Source organism: Mus caroli, chromosome 2 (assembly GCF_900094665.2).
Source record: "Mus caroli chromosome 2, CAROLI_EIJ_v1.1, whole genome shotgun sequence".
NCBI classification, from domain to species: Eukaryota; Metazoa; Chordata; class Mammalia; order Rodentia; family Muridae; genus Mus; species Mus caroli.
Window position 1 is genome coordinate 144,108,013 of NC_034571.1, and position 4,140 is coordinate 144,112,152.

Consider the following 4,140-nt stretch of genomic DNA (forward strand, 5'->3'; position numbering starts at 1 on the left):
TTTTGTCTAGTCACCTATCACAGGTTCTGACTTAAATGCGCTTCTCTGTTAGAATCCTATTAAACCTTACGATGAGCATTCCATTCAGCTTCCAAGTCACCGAACGCTCCCAGAAGACATAAAGCCAGCCTGCGGGGGCAGCGCTAAGTCAGAGCCTCCGAGGGCGGGGCGCCTCCGCCTTTTCCGGCTCCGCCCCGCCTCTGGTTGGGAGGGGGCTTCCGCTTCCGGCAGCGGAGGCTGCAGCCTCGCTCTGGTCCCTGCGGCTGGCGGCCGAGCCGTGTGTCTCCTCCTCCGCCGCCGCCATATTGTCTGTGTGAGGCTAGGGGAGCGCGGCTATTGCCGCTGCCGCTTCCACCGCAGGTACCGTGGGAACCGCGAGCCGAGGTCATCGGGGCGCGCGGGTGAGCCCAGGCCGAGGCAGCAGGGCGCGGTCGCCCCGCACGCTCTCAGTCGTCTTCCGAGCGGCCTGTCGCCTCTCCCTACCCCCTCACCGCACACAGCAGCCGAGGCCCCTGCAGTCCATCCCGGCTGCCCGAGAAGGCGCAGAGCGAGGCGGAGGGACTGGCTGGTTGCGGGTGGGAGCTGGCTGTCAGACTTCAGGTTCTTGCAGGAGGGAGGCTGGACTGGGCGGAGACTAAGGGACAACTTGGAGGTGGGGTGGCGGAAGGGGGAAGGGAGCAGGGGGCCGCGCGCGGACGCTTCGCTGGGGAAGCGCACCGAGGGAGTAGGGCCTCCCGCCGCGCGGGGCAGCCCCTAGACGGGGCTTCGTGCGGTTCCTCTGGGCGGGGCTGAACTTCCTACCTGCAGACCCGGTGCAAGGTGGAGGGGGCCCGGGGCGGGGTTGTTGGGAGAAGAAGGGTGAGGGAAAGCAAGAATTGGGGCCGAACGGGTGGAGTTGGGCTTGAGGGCTCCTTGGGAACCTGGGTGGAGGAGGAGATGTGGTAGAAAGAGAAAGGTTGGCTGAGAGTATGTATGTTAGTGACCTTTTGAAAGAAGAGGACTTTCGAATTTGTTTCTTTGATTTTTGCAGTTTTGGAACAGATCTGTACTAGGTCGGTGGTGGGTGAAACTTCTGGAGTTTGTTTTGGGAAGCACAGTCAAGAGTCGGGAGAATTGCTGTCTTGATTTTGCTTTTGTGGGGGAAGAAAGTATTGTGAAAAGGTGACAGGTTATTTGGGGTAGAGTTGATTCTCTTGTAACGTATCATTTGGAAGGGGCATGGGGGAGAAGACCAAAGTAGGAAGGGAAATTACCTCCCCAGTGCCCCCAGAGGGTTGAAGACCTTATTTTGTCGAATGATTGGTGGTATAGGCCAGTGGCAATGAACTAAACTTCTCCAGGTTCTCAAATATCAGAGCTACTGACTTAGCTGTCTGACCTAAACTCTGAGGGTTTTGTAAAATGGAAGTGTTCCCTAGTTTGTAAGTTTGTTATTAAGGAGTGTACAATTTGTATCAAGTGTTACTGGAGTATGTAGCAGATTGTAAGTGCTCAGTAGATCTGATTTGCTACTAAAGGGGCTAATTGATACTTTGGAATTTCTCCCAGCGAGGTAAAGTTTTATGGCTAAGGATCACTTTGGCAACCATCTTTCTAGTTACTACAAATCAGACTTGCTTAGTAGACCTGAGGCTAAAAGTACGGGACATAAGCTACCTCCCCTATGTCGTCTTGAAAAGTTCTTCTGCTGTCCTACCCGGGCAAGTTTGTCCTTCCCTGACTTTGAAATATTTGGCTTTCGTGTGTTACTGGAGGAGGAGGAGGATGTGTAACTTGCAGACAGAAGGAAAGGGTTGGATCTATATGTAGATTGGTTTTTATTCATAGTTGCAAAGTTAGGTTACTCTATGGCAACTTTCTTCGCAACAAACTAACCTACCATACCTACTTTATTTTGGCTTTCATGGGAAACATCAGAGAAGCAGATCCTTAAAGGGGACGGAGGCCTAGCTTCTGAGTTGCATGGAAGTTGGGTAACTAAGTGGCAATATTTCCACAGTGTGCTTTTTCTGGTTCTTTTGCTCTTTGTTGCTGTATGCTTGCTTTTGTGTTTTGAGACTAGGACTCTTGTAGTCCAGGATGGTCTTGAGTCCACGTGCCCCAGCCTTCAGAAGTATTGGAAATACAGGTGTGATCCACTGTACTCAGCTTCTTGGTACTGGCTTTATCCCTGAAAATATCATTTCATATGTGTGTGTGTGTGTGTGTCTGCATTCATGTGTGCATGTATTTTTGTCTGTGGGTGAACATGAAAGCCAGAGGTGGCTGTCAGGTGTCCTCAGTTGCTCTCCACCTTTTTAGAAGTATGTATCTGTGTGGGGGTATGTGCACATGAGTGCTGGTGGCCCAGGAAGCCAGAAGAGGGTTGGACACGTTGGAGCTGGAATTACAGGCATTTGTGACCTGCCCAACGTGGGTGGTGTGAACTGAACTTTCGTCCTCTACAAGAGCAGTACCCACTCTTAGCTACCAGGCTATCTCTTGAGCCCCACTACCTTATTTTATCTTACTGACAGTATCTCACTAATTCTGGAACTCTATGAACAGCCAGTCCCTGGGATCTTCTTGTTTCTGCTTCCCACCTATGCTGGGATTTTTATCCTGACTTTTTATGTGGACGCTGAAGAGTGAACTTAGGTCTTTATGCTTGCATAGCAAGCACTTTACCAGCCCTGATCATAACATTTTTATATCATATATAGTCATTTACACTAAAGAAAGAGAAGGCTTTCTTAGAAATTTGATTTAAAGACTCAACATAAGGTTTGGGCTTATAACACACAGGCAGATGATACCCAACTTGTGTACTCACAATTCATACATAATCTATAAATATACCTTTATATAGTAGAAAATGACTTTGAAGATGTAGTTAGTGTTAAGATTCTTTTAAAGATTTCCTTTTAAATTATATGTATGTGGGTGCCCATAATGACCAGAAAAAGTTATTGAATCTCATGCAGCTGGAGTTACAGGCAGATATAAGCTGCCTGGTGGGGGTGCTTGGAATGGAACTCAGTCCTGTGGAAAAGCAGTTCTTGCTCTTACACACTGAACCATCTCTCCAACCCCAAAAATCTAAAAGTAGGAGATTAACCTGGGTCCTGACTTAGTCACAGATTGATCACATGAGCACTTAAAATCAGAGTACTTTTTTCAGCTGGAATCAGAGATGGGTAGATGGGGGAAATCAGAGAAATTTAATGCACAAGAGGGACTCCATTAGGTGCTTTTAGAGAAGGCTGAAAAGAGAATATGAGATGGAATGTGGGCAGGCTCAACTATCTGACAGTAAAGATATGGAGACTTCAGTCCTACAACCATAAGGAACTGAATGCCAACATCTGAATGAACTTAAAAGTGGATTTTTCTGTAGAGTTTTTAGCAAGCCAAACAGCTTTGCACACAACTTGATATTTGACCTTGAGATCCTAACCTGGCCAAGCTTGCCCAATTTACAACCTATGGAAATCATAAGATATAAATTTGTGATAATTGTAAACCACTACATTGTTGGTGATATGGTAGCATAACACTAGAATAGGTTTTGGTACCAGGAGTAGGGTGTTGTGTAGCCTAAACATAGAAGTGGCAGTGGGAGGAGGTTGGAAGTATTTTGAGTAGTATGATAGAAAAGACCTAGAACAGATTGTTAGTAGGAATGTGGATGTTAATGACTTTGCTAGTGAAGGTTGAGATAGTGAGTTATGCATTACTGAAAACTGACAAGAGATGAGTGGCCAGCAGGCTTAGCTGAAATTGTATATTGTGCCTTTGTGGAAGGCAGAGTTTGCAAGTTTATTTGCAAATAAACTAGTGGTTTATTTTTGTTTTGTGCATTTGTTTTTTAAGCTTAGATTTTTCTAGCAAGATGTTGAAGGTGCAGCTTGCTTTAATTGTGAATATCGTTTAAAGGGAGTGGACCCCTGTGAGATTCATGAAAGCCTCATTATAATCTTGATAATTTTATGCCTACAGGAACAATACTAGTGTCCACTGAAAGAAGTAGGAAAAATTTAAAAAAAGAATCTCTTTTTGTTTGTTAGTTTGTTTTTGTTTTTCGAGACAGGGTTTCTCTGTGTAGTCCTGGCTGTCCTGGAACTCACTCTGTAGACCAGGCTGGCCTCAAACTCAGAAATC

At 46.5% G+C, this 4,140-nt stretch overlaps 1 protein-coding gene across 2 annotated transcripts in view; it reads left to right on the forward strand.

Annotated features, from left to right (window-relative positions):
* Nucleotides 1-213: 213 nt before the first annotated feature.
* Csnk2a1 (casein kinase 2 alpha 1) overlaps nt 214-4,140 on the forward strand; it is a 47,618-nt gene continuing 43,691 nt past the window's right edge. The window contains exon 1 of one of the 2 annotated variants that reach the window (XM_021156528.2): nt 214-360. The gene's annotated coding sequence lies outside the window, so the exon portion shown is untranslated. Of the gene's footprint in view, nt 402-4,140 lie in introns of both variants that reach the window. The other variant, XM_029470751.1, reaches the window with a different exon arrangement.